This window comes from Phyllobates terribilis, unplaced genomic scaffold, assembly GCF_046119375.1.
Source record: "Phyllobates terribilis strain yellow unplaced genomic scaffold, ASM4611937v1 Scaffold_414__1_contigs__length_1644244, whole genome shotgun sequence".
In the NCBI taxonomy this organism is placed as follows: domain Eukaryota; kingdom Metazoa; phylum Chordata; class Amphibia; order Anura; family Dendrobatidae; genus Phyllobates; species Phyllobates terribilis.
The window spans coordinates 149,281-161,596 of NW_027363174.1; the positions used below are offsets into that span (position 1 = coordinate 149,281).

Consider the following 12,316-nt stretch of genomic DNA (forward strand, 5'->3'; position numbering starts at 1 on the left):
GCATTACATTACATTACATGGCAATGCAATGCACAGTTGCTGAAGTTGAACCAAAATGAGCTTGTCATCTGGCTTCTGCAACTTTTAACATGAAAAATCCAATGAGGAGAAGAAAAGCAAAGCCAAAGAGTCCATCCCAAAATCCGACAAACAAGCAAAATGAACAAAAAGCATTGAATTCAATTCTTTCTGATTTTAGAAACTGCATTAAAGAAGGGGTGCACCGGTCCTGGAGATACTGCAATACCAGGTCAATGCGTGGAGTGGACAGAGCAAGCTCTTTTTCCATCTCCCTGTTCTAAAAATCCATTTAATATATGGTCCCCAGATAGGGGACGTATCAGATATTAAACTGATAAGAACAGATACTACACTTGATCTTAGCCAAAAGGCCGAGAAGCGATAACCAGAATTGGTTTCCGACTACGGTGCCACCCAAGGATTCTGAAAAGTCCATTTGTGGAGATGGCCACCTGGACTCCCGTTAAGAAGACATGCTGTCAACCTCTAGATCCCTCACATGCCTGCACTTTTCGGCTTGCTGCTGCTGCAATCCACGCGTTTTAGATCTGCATAACTCCACCTCTTTTAGCACAGTACCCTCAACCCCCGGCTGTTCCCACCCGCCTCAACACCGTTGGAAGGGAGGAGAACCAATTAAGGCGGGGGGGGGTGGAACGAGCAGCTGTCTACCCTTAGCAGGAGGGTTGCTGATTAATTACCTCTCCTGCTGCTGCTGCTGCTGGCTGTCCAGCAGCAGACTGAAGGTGGCTGCTGCTGTGCGCAGGTATATAAAGGCTCAGAGCCTATTATGACACGCGCAGCCAGCGTTCCATTGCCACATTCCGTCTACTGCAGGCGGGATACCTGGATGGCTGAATGTCACTGAGAAGCTCACAGAGACCGCCATAAGCAACAGTTTAAAAGAATGCCACAGACTAATCAACCAAACTTTTTGGGTTGGTTTCTCTTTTATAGTCTGCAGGCATTAAATGAAAGAAGTCAGTGTTCCAGCAGAGGGAGACAACGTTTCAGAAAAGGCATTGTAGCAAACCAAAAAAGAAATTTTAAGCGCAGCAGAGTAACCAGCTCACATACCTGTTAGCTCAGGTGAGTTTAAAAAGCTGCTGTTGATAACAAGGGCATTTGCTAAATAGATGGTGTGTGTGCAACAATATACTGAAAGGTCAATTATATTGTGCAGCTTATCTCACCACCTGTAGTTATTTAGGTGAAAGCTCCAAAATGCTTGCCTAATATGTCTGTTTATCCAAAAGGAAGTATAGAGGGAGAGCTAGATAGATAGCATTGCATTACATTACATTACATGGCAATGCAATGCACAGTTGCTGAAGTTGAACCAAAATGAGCTTGTCATCTGGCTTCTGCAACTTTTAACATGAAAAATCCAATGAGGAGAAGAAAAGCAAAGCCAAAGAGTCCATCCCAAAATCCGACAAACAAGCAAAATGAACAAAAAGCATTGAATTCAATTCTTTCTGATTTTAGAAACTGCATTAAAGAAGGGGTGCACCGGTCCTGGAGATACTGCAATACCAGGTCAATGCGTGGAGTGGACAGAGCAAGCTCTTTTTCCATCTCCCTGTTCTAAAAATCCATTTAATATATGGTCCCCAGATAGGGGACGTATCAGATATTAAACTGATAAGAACAGATACTACACTTGATCTTAGCCAAAAGGCCGAGAAGCGATAACCAGAATTGGTTTCCGACTACGGTGCCACCCAAGGATTCTGAAAAGTCCATTTGTGGAGATGGCCACCTGGACTCCCGTTAAGAAGACATGCTGTCAACCTCTAGATCCCTCACATGCCTGCACTTTTCGGCTTGCTGCTGCTGCAATCCACGCGTTTTAGATCTGCATAACTCCACCTCTTTTAGCACAGTACCCTCAACCCCCGGCTGTTCCCACCCGCCTCAACACCGTTGGAAGGGAGGAGAACCAATTAAGGCGGGGGGGGGGGGGGTGGAACGAGCAGCTGTCTACCCTTAGCAGGAGGGTTGCTGATTAATTACCTCTCCTGCTGCTGCTGCTGCTGGCTGTCCAGCAGCAGACTGAAGGTGGCTGCTGCTGTGCGCAGGTATATAAAGGCTCAGAGCCTATTATGACACGCGCAGCCAGCGTTCCATTGCCACATTCCGTCTACTGCAGGCGGGATACCTGGATGGCTGAATGTCACTGAGAAGCTCACAGAGACCGCCATAAGCAACAGTTTAAAAGAATGCCACAGACTAATCAACCAAACTTTTTGGGTTGGTTTCTCTTTTATAGTCTGCAGGCATTAAATGAAAGAAGTCAGTGTTCCAGCAGAGGGAGACAACGTTTCAGAAAAGGCATTTTAGCAAACCAAAAAAGAAATTTTAAGCGCAGCAGAGTAACCAGCTCACATACCTGTTAGCTCAGGTGAGTTTAAAAGGCTGCTGTTGATAACAAGGGCATTTGCTAAATAGATGGTGTGTGTGCAACAATATACTGAAAGGTCAATTATATTGTGCAGCTTATCTCACCACCTGTAGTTATTTAGGTGAAAGCTCCAAAATGCTTGCCTAATATGTCTGTTTATCCAAAAGGAAGTATAGAGGGAGAGCTAGATAGATAGCATTGCATTACATTACATTACATGGCAATGCAATGCACAGTTGCTGAAGTTGAACCAAAATGAGCTTGTCATCTGGCTTCTGCAACTTTTAACATGAAAAATCCAATGAGGAGAAGAAAAGCAAAGCCAAAGAGTCCATCCCAAAATCCGACAAACAAGCAAAATGAACAAAAAGCATTGAATTCAATTCTTTCTGATTTTAGAAACTGCATTAAAGAAGGGGTGCACCGGTCCTGGAGATACTGCAATACCAGGTCAATGCGTGGAGTGGACAGAGCAAGCTCTTTTTCCATCTCCCTGTTCTAAAAATCCATTTAATATATGGTCCCCAGATAGGGGACGTATCAGATATTAAACTGATAAGAACAGATACTACACTTGATCTTAGCCAAAAGGCCGAGAAGCGATAACCAGAATTGGTTTCCGACTACGGTGCCACCCAAGGATTCTGAAAAGTCCATTTGTGGAGATGGCCACCTGGACTCCCGTTAAGAAGACATGCTGTCAACCTCTAGATCCCTCACATGCCTGCACTTTTCGGCTTGCTGCTGCTGCAATCCACGCGTTTTAGATCTGCATAACTCCACCTCTTTTAGCACAGTACCCTCAACCCCCGGCTGTTCCCACCCGCCTCAACACCGTTGGAAGGGAGGAGAACCAATTAAGGCGGGGGGGGGGGGTGGAACGAGCAGCTGTCTACCCTTAGCAGGAGGGTTGCTGATTAATTACCTCTCCTGCTGCTGCTGCTGCTGGCTGTCCAGCAGCAGACTGAAGGTGGCTGCTGCTGTGCGCAGGTATATAAAGGCTCAGAGCCTATTATGACACGCGCAGCCAGCGTTCCATTGCCACATTCCGTCTACTGCAGGCGGGATACCTGGATGGCTGAATGTCACTGAGAAGCTCACAGAGACCGCCATAAGCAACAGTTTAAAAGAATGCCACAGACTAATCAACCAAACTTTTTGGGTTGGTTTCTCTTTTATAGTCTGCAGGCATTAAATGAAAGAAGTCAGTGTTCCAGCAGAGGGAGACAACGTTTCAGAAAAGGCATTGTAGCAAACCAAAAAAGAAATTTTAAGCGCAGCAGAGTAACCAGCTCACATACCTGTTAGCTCAGGTGAGTTTAAAAGGCTGCTGTTGATAACAAGGGCATTTGCTAAATAGATGGTGTGTGTGCAACAATATACTGAAAGGTCAATTATATTGTGCAGCTTATCTCACCACCTGTAGTTATTTAGGTGAAAGCTCCAAAATGCTTGCCTAATATGTCTGTTTATCCAAAAGGAAGTATAGAGGGAGAGCTAGATAGATAGCATTGCATTACATTACATTACATGGCAATGCAATGCACAGTTGCTGAAGTTGAACCAAAATGAGCTTGTCATCTGGCTTCTGCAACTTTTAACATGAAAAATCCAATGAGGAGAAGAAAAGCAAAGCCAAAGAGTCCATCCCAAAATCCGACAAACAAGCAAAATGAACAAAAAGCATTGAATTCAATTCTTTCTGATTTTAGAAACTGCATTAAAGAAGGGGTGCACCGGTCCTGGAGATACTGCAATACCAGGTCAATGCGTGGAGTGGACAGAGCAAGCTCTTTTTCCATCTCCCTGTTCTAAAAATCCATTTAATATATGGTCCCCAGATAGGGGACGTATCAGATATTAAACTGATAAGAACAGATACTACACTTGATCTTAGCCAAAAGGCCGAGAAGCGATAACCAGAATTGGTTTCCGACTACGGTGCCACCCAAGGATTCTGAAAAGTCCATTTGTGGAGATGGCCACCTGGACTCCCGTTAAGAAGACACGCTGTCAACCTCTAGATCCCTCACATGCCTGCACTTTTCGGCTTGCTGCTGCTGCAATCCACGCGTTTTAGATCTGCATAACTCCACCTCTTTTAGCACAGTACCCTCAACCCCCGGCTGTTCCCACCCGCCTCAACACTGTTGGAAGGGAGGAGAACCAATTAAGGCGGGGGGGGGGTGGAACGAGCAGCTGTCTACCCTTAGCAGGAGGGTTGCTGATTAATTACCTCTCCTGCTGCTGCTGCTGCTGGCTGTCCAGCAGCAGACTGAAGGTGGCTGCTGCTGTGCGCAGGTATATAAAGGCTCAGAGCCTATTATGACACGCGCAGCCAGCGTTCCATTGCCACATTCCGTCTACTGCAGGCGGGATACCTGGATGCTGAATGTCACTGAGAAGCTCACAGAGACCGCCATAAGCAACAGTTTAAAAGAATGCCACAGACTAATCAACCAAACTTTTTGGGTTGGTTTCTCTTTTATAGTCTGCAGGCATTAAATGAAAGAAGTCAGTGTTCCAGCAGAGGGAGACAACGTTTCAGAAAAGGCATTGTAGCAAACCAAAAAAGAAATTTTAAGCGCAGCAGAGTAACCAGCTCACATACCTGTTAGCTCAGGTGAGTTTAAAAGGCTGCTGTTGATAACAAGGGCATTTGCTAAATAGATGGTGTGTGTGCAACAATATACTGAAAGGTCAATTATATTGTGCAGCTTATCTCACCACCTGTAGTTATTTAGGTGAAAGCTCCAAAATGCTTGCCTAATATGTCTGTTTATCCAAAAGGAAGTATAGAGGGAGAGCTAGATAGATAGCATTGCATTACATTACATTACATGGCAATGCAATGCACAGTTGCTGAAGTTGAACCAAAATGAGCTTGTCATCTGGCTTCTGCAACTTTTAACATGAAAAATCCAATGAGGAGAAGAAAAGCAAAGCCAAAGAGTCCATCCCAAAATCCGACAAACAAGCAAAATGAACAAAAAGCATTGAATTCAATTCTTTCTGATTTTAGAAACTGCATTAAAGAAGGGGTGCACCGGTCCTGGAGATACTGCAATACCAGGTCAATGCGTGGAGTGGACAGAGCAAGCTCTTTTTCCATCTCCCTGTTCTAAAAATCCATTTAATATATGGTCCCCAGATAGGGGACGTATCAGATATTAAACTGATAAGAACAGATACTACACTTGATCTTAGCCAAAAGGCCGAGAAGCGATAACCAGAATTGGTTTCCGACTACGGTGCCACCCAAGGATTCTGAAAAGTCCATTTGTGGAGATGGCCACCTGGACTCCCGTTAAGAAGACATGCTGTCAACCTCTAGATCCCTCACATGCCTGCACTTTTCGGCTTGCTGCTGCTGCAATCCACGCGTTTTAGATCTGCATAACTCCACCTCTTTTAGCACAGTACCCTCAACCCCCGGCTGTTCCCACCCGCCTCAACACCGTTGGAAGGGAGGAGAACCAATTAAGGCGGGGGGGGGGTGGAACGAGCAGCTGTCTACCCTTAGCAGGAGGGTTGCTCATTAATTACCTCTCCTGCTGCTGCTGCTGCTGGCTGTCCAGCAGCAGACTGAAGGTGGCTGCTGCTGTGCGCAGGTATATAAAGGCTCAGAGCCTATTATGACACGCGCAGCCAGCGTTCCATTGCCACATTCCGTCTACTGCAGGCGGGATACCTGGATGGCTGAATGTCACTGAGAAGCTCACAGAGAACGCCATAAGCAACAGTTTAAAAGAATGCCACAGACTAATCAACCAAACTTTTTGGGTTGGTTTCTCTTTTATAGTCTGCAGGCATTAAGTGAAAGAAGTCAGTGTTCCAGCAGAGGGAGACAACGTTTCAGAAAAGGCATTGTAGCAAACCAAAAAAGAAATTTTAAGCGCAGCAGAGTAACCAGCTTACATACCTGTTAGCTCAGGTGAGTTTAAAAGGCTGCTGTTGATAACAAGGGCATTTGCTAAATAGATGGTGTGTGTGCAACAATATACTGAAAGGTCAATTATATTGTGCAGCTTATCTCACCACCTGTAGTTATTTAGGTGAAAGCTCCAAAATGCTTGCCTAATATGTCTGTTTATCCGAAAGGAAGTATAGAGGGAGAGCTAGATAGATAGCATTGCATTACATTACATTACATGGCAATGCAATGCACAGTTGCTGAAGTTGAACCAAAATGAGCTTGTCATCTGGCTTCTGCAACTTTTAACATGAAAAATCCAATGAGGAGAAGAAAAGCAAAGCCAAAGAGTCCATCCCAAAATCCGACAAACAAGCAAAATGAACAAAAAGCATTGAATTCAATTCTTTCTGATTTTAGAAACTGCATTAAAGAAGGGGTGCACCGGTCCTGGAGATACTGCAATACCAGGTCAATGCGTGGAGTGGACAGAGCAAGCTCTTTTTCCATCTCCCTGTTCTAAAAATCCATTTAATATATGGTCCCCAGATAGGGGACGTATCAGATATTAAACTGATAAGAACAGATAAGGTTTCAACATAATTTTATTGTACATAAGTCAGATTACAAGACAATCAATGCGAAACCTTTCAAGTACAAAAAAACCCATAAAAACATTTGACAATTATACATTACAGAGAATAATCAATATAAAATAGAATTCCACATATAAAAGCACCATCTACGGTTCGCTTCCTTCTTGCCCATATCTTTTACAATTTTTAAATAATAAACATACATTTCACTAAAAGCCAGTTTAATACAATCAAGCACAGAAATAAAATCACGATTAAACAATAAAATATTCCTTGCTTTCCAAATTGCATTCTTGGCACAGTTTATTATACACCAGCAGATTTCAGATTGGTATGCAGTAGGGCAATTAAAAAGTCCGTATAAAACATATTCATAATAAAAGTCCTTTAAACCGCAAACCCTCTTTAAAAGAATCCCAAATTTCCCCCAGAGTTCTTGTGCAAAGGTGCAGTTCCAAAAAAGGTGCATAACGGTCTCATCACAATGGCAAGAGTCTCTTGGGCATTTTGCCCGTGCCACCAGGCCTCTCCGGTGTTGGAATTCTCTGGTTGGGAGGCACTGGTGGACGGACATCCAGGCAAGGTCTTTATGGACATTGGCGAGGAACTTCCCGAAGACATTCCTCCACACACGTTTGGATCTGTTCCATGAGTAGTTGCAAACTGGGGATGTCTCTTCTTCTCTCCTCAAATGGACAAATAGCTTCTTCCGGTCCAGAAGGATGTCAGCTCCAAGGTCTTTTAAATTATGAGTCTTTGTAACTTTTTCTAAAATAATAAGGTGCTTTGGTGGACACAATAAAACAGGCGCTGATAAGGATGGCCTAAACCATCTCTTAAAGATAAAACCACACGTGTATTTTAAAAACAGGCCAAAAGTACTATCAGACTTAAAAGCTTTAAAACAAAAACAGAAAAAATTTACATATAAAAACAGGCGAAGATCGGGAACATCTTTTCCTCCATTCTGCTTTCTCTTATACATTTCTGATCGTTTAAGCTTTTCCATTTTAGAGCCCCATATAAACATAAAAATACAACGAGTTAGTTTTTTTAGCATTAAGTCAGAGGGAGGATACACCATGGCAATATATAAAATCATAGGTAATAAAACAGATTTAATAACAAGGACTTTCCCTTCGATCGAAAGATTCCTCAGGGTCCAAAAGGAAAGTTTCTTTGCCATTTTATCTTGAACCTCTCCCCAACTCACAAGCCCATCATTATTTGCATCAAATACAACCCCTAAAATTTTCACATTGTCATATTTCACATTAACAGTCGGTAAGTCATTTCTATCCCAGGCACCCATAATCAAACACTCAGTTTTATTAAAATTCATTTTAAAACCAGAAGCTTGACTAAAAAGATTGGTGCACAATACTACTCTCCGGAGTGAAGCAGGATCAGTGCAAATAGCCGTCACGTCATCCATATATCCAAGCACTTTAACCTGAGCCCCTCCCCCTCCTGGGACAGGAACCCCCCGGACTACCTTGTCTTTCCGGATCATGCATAAAAGGGGTTCCATAGCGCAAATAAACAGAATTGGGGATAATGGACATCCCTGCTTCACTCCGGATTCCAGTGGGATAAAATCAGTTAAAAAACCATTGACAGAGATTTGTGAAAACATATTATTATATAAACTCTTAATGCGAGATAAAAACCAGTCTGGGATTGCCATTTGTTTTAAAACTTTAAAAAGATATTCATGAGAAACCCTGTCAAACGCTTTCTCGAAGTCTAGCGCCAACAGGGCCAGCCCTTGATCCCTGTCTTTACTGTACCATATTACGTCTCTGATCGTATTTAGGGTCTCTGTAATACTCCTCCCTGGTACACCACATACTTGTTCGGGTTGTATTAACACATTAATAACAGTTTTAAAACGACATGCAATAATCTTAGCTAAAACCTTGTAATCCATGTTAAGGAGGGTGATAGGTCTCCAATTTTTGAGGTCGTCCCGAGCGCCCTTCTTCTTGTATATTAAGGACACTATCCCCCTCCTCCATGACTTGGGTAACTTATCACACAAAAAAACCTCTTTAAAAAGTGCTAAAAGATCCTCTTTTAAAATATCCCAAAAGGATAAATAAAATTCCACAGGAAGGCCATCAGCTCCTGGGGCTTTCCCTCTTGAAAAACTTTTAAAAACACTAAAAAGTTCTTCTAAAGTAATATCTTTTGTTAAAAACCCCTGATCTGCAGAATTTAGCCTAAAATCCAGGACATTAAGAGCATCTTGTAAAAACACATTATTAACACTTTTTTTGCTAAAAAGGTTTCTATAAAAATTAAAAGCTACCCTCTTCATACCTTGTATTGTGCTATCTCCATCTAGGCAGGTAATCGTTTCTTTCCTCTCCACCACTTTTTTGAAAAAGAAACGTGTACACTTTTCCCCTTCTTCTAAAAATTGCACCTTAGAATTAAATATTATTTCCTTCCCTTTTTGTTCAAGGTATGACTGTATCTCATTTTTAAGGCTTACAATATCATCATGCACCTCTAAGCCTATCTCTTTGAATTTAAGGAGAGTCTGCAGTCTAGTATTCAAATTTGCATAGCCCTGCTTCTTCTGCCTCGCCTTCCTCTTCCCAGCCCTGATAAAAAAATGTTGGATCTTATCTTTAATCCCTTCCCACCAGGACAGCATTTTAAAATATGGGGGTTTGAGCTGCCTCCATTGTTGGTACTTTTTGATAAAATCTGACCTTACCAGGGGGTCTTCCAATAGGTGTTCCCCCAGGCGCCACAACCCTCTATTCACCTTTAGTTCCCCCTGGTATTCTATCTCTAATTTTAATATGTTATGGTCAGAAAATAAATTAGGAATTAAAACAAAATATACAGGGCTAAAAGTTTCAGATAAAAAGATAAAATCGATCCTGGAGGTCACTCCCCGACCGGACCACGTAAATCCCGGGTCCGTCGGCGATAGCGACCTCCAGGCATCGCGCAACTTAAAATCTGTCTGCAAATTACTTAATAAAAAACATGATTTATCTAATTTACGGATTGGGTCACCTCCTCCTCGGCGCTCATTTACACTGAGGCAATTAAAGTCCCCAGCTACCAAAAGAGGAGATGACCCTACACAGAACAACGGTAAAATCTCAAACAATTGTATCCGCTCTTGTTTATCTGGAGGGGCATACACATTTATAACACGAAAGTTAAAATTATTAAAACATAAATGTACTAATATAGCTCTGCCGGGCACAATCTCAGTGACAGAGGAGATTATAAAAGCATTACCTCGGCAGAGCAGACCCACACCAGCTGATTTATTCTCATTAGAGCCGGACCAAATGGAGGGCCCTAGTTTCCAGTCTTTCTTTAGCTCATTATACCATAGTCCGTGTTGCAGACCGCATTCCTGTAGGAAACAAATATCAAAGTCTAATGTTTTGAAAAAATCAAAGAGAGCAGCCCTGCGGACAGGGCTCTTTAAAGATCTCACATTGAGTGAGAGACACTTAATAGATGGCATTTGTGTCATGGGGGAGGGGAGTCATCCATTATATCCCCTGCAGACCCCGTCAAGCTCTCGAGTGTTGAGGAGAAGCAGAGAATATTCTGGGGGTCCGAACCGGATATCGGATACCCGGAGGAACCGGGTTGCCATATATCGTCCCTGGCAAGGCACACATCAGGCGAGTCTGGATTAAATGCCGGAGGATCGTCCGCTCTCAACTTTTTGCCACACGGCTCAATCACGTCGCTCGTGCAGTCATCCTCCGCTATTGCTGTGTGGCCTCTCACTTCCTGAAGACTCTCCAGGTCAGACATGAAAACCTCACCATCATTGCCACCTGCTGGACAAAGAACCGTGGTCTGCTGGCACGAGTCCCTAGGTATGTCTGGGGTCTTCGACACAGAGCCCCCCACCGCCAACTCATTGGGGGCGCCCTGCTCCAACACACCAGGGACCATCGACATAGTGGTCTTCTCCCTGACGGGAGAGTCCCTCTGCTCCGGTCTTTGGGTGGTCCGCCCTCCGCCCTTTTTCTGGGACTTCGCCACAGGAGGCTCTCCACGGGGGAGACCCGACTCCTGCTCCATCCTCTCCGTCTCCTTCCTCGCGCCCTTGACCTTCTCCGCCACCTCCTCTGTTGTGGAAACAGAAGGACGAGGCTCAGGTCCTTTACTGGTCTCCGGAACACGAACTGGTCCTTCCCGTGGCATAGGTCCTCCAGCAGCTTCCGCATATGTTCGGGTCTTGGTCTTCAGTGGGCACTCCCGAAATATATGGCCGTCCACGCCACAAAGGTTGCAAGAATCCTTATGGGGGCAATCCTTAAATAAATGTCCTAGTAGACCACAGTTATTACAACGGAATGCCTTGGACTCTGCACAATTGCTCTGGACATGCCCCATTTTCCCACAATTTCGACAGTACATAGGCATGCCAGCATAAAATAAATACCCCCGACTTTTCCCGATAGTGATAGTAGAGGGGGGGTGATGTGTTCCTCCATAGCCCTGGGGATCCTTCCGCAACCGCACAAGAAACCTCCGCTTCCCACCCCAGAAGCCAACAGAGTTCTTCACAGGCCCAATGTATCTCACCTCATCACAGTGACGGCTCAAACAGGTTTGGATGTCCTGCCTCTCCACAAAAGGGTTGGGAAAATACGTTGTTATTTGTACCTCCTCATGGACGAAAAGCAGGGAAAACACCAGGCCATCCATCTCATCTCTCCAACCATGCTCGTTCACCTTCTGGACCAACTGTTGGCAGCATCCTTGGTTCTTAAAAGTGATGGTATCAATACCTTTGAGTTCATTGTCCTGGAAGCAAAAGATGTCATCTCTGTCGAACTCCAGGATCCCAAGGAGGATGGTATTGCAGACGAAGCGGATACCTTTCTGCTCTCTGAAACTTTCCAAGAACTCGATACGGATTGTGTTCCTCATCCGGGGCTCTCCCGATGCAAAAGAAATTGTAGCAGGCATCCTTCCACGAAAGCGTACCAACTACAGAAGAAAAGAAAAAAGGCGTGAGCCTTTTTAAGGGATCGCAACACGTTGTAAGGGGACTAAGCCAGCTCCCTAATAGCAGCAGGGGGGTGAAGCCCCACCGTAAGGTGGGACGATCCCCCCAGGCCAAGGAGCCGGGTACCCCAAACACCTATCAGCCAAGACCAGATGCAATGCCTAAACACCACACCCAATCTTAGCCAAAAGGCCGAGAAGCGATAACCAGAATTGGTTTCCGACTACGGTGCCACCCAAGGATTCTGAAAAGTCCATTTGTGGAGATGGCCACCTGGACTCCCGTTAAGAAGACATGCTGTCAACCTCTAGATCCCTCACATGCCTGCACTTTTCGGCTTGCTGCTGCTGCAATCCACGCGTTTTAGATCTGCATAA

The 12,316-nt window shown here is 44.3% G+C and overlaps 6 non-coding genes across 6 annotated transcripts; all 6 read right to left on the reverse strand.

The window, feature by feature from the left end:
- Nucleotides 1-213: 213 nt before the first annotated feature.
- On the reverse strand, nucleotides 214-404 carry LOC141226403 (U2 spliceosomal RNA). Its single transcript, XR_012293535.1, has one exon. It is a non-coding gene; the product is annotated as a U2 spliceosomal RNA (small nuclear RNA).
- A 1,119-nt stretch (nucleotides 405-1,523) lies between these two features.
- On the reverse strand, nucleotides 1,524-1,714 carry LOC141226405 (U2 spliceosomal RNA). Its single transcript, XR_012293537.1, has one exon. It is a non-coding gene; the product is annotated as a U2 spliceosomal RNA (small nuclear RNA).
- Nucleotides 1,715-2,838: 1,124 nt separating this feature from the next.
- On the reverse strand, nucleotides 2,839-3,029 carry LOC141226406 (U2 spliceosomal RNA). The gene has a single exon (XR_012293538.1). It is a non-coding gene; the product is annotated as a U2 spliceosomal RNA (small nuclear RNA).
- A 1,122-nt stretch (nucleotides 3,030-4,151) lies between these two features.
- LOC141226407 (U2 spliceosomal RNA) lies at nucleotides 4,152-4,342 on the reverse strand. Its single transcript, XR_012293539.1, has one exon. It is a non-coding gene; the product is annotated as a U2 spliceosomal RNA (small nuclear RNA).
- Nucleotides 4,343-5,461: 1,119 nt separating this feature from the next.
- On the reverse strand, nucleotides 5,462-5,652 carry LOC141226408 (U2 spliceosomal RNA). Its single transcript, XR_012293540.1, has one exon. It is a non-coding gene; the product is annotated as a U2 spliceosomal RNA (small nuclear RNA).
- A 1,120-nt stretch (nucleotides 5,653-6,772) lies between these two features.
- LOC141226288 (U2 spliceosomal RNA) lies at nucleotides 6,773-6,956 on the reverse strand. Its single transcript, XR_012293500.1, has one exon. It is a non-coding gene; the product is annotated as a U2 spliceosomal RNA (small nuclear RNA).
- Nucleotides 6,957-12,316: the final 5,360 nt, after the last annotated feature.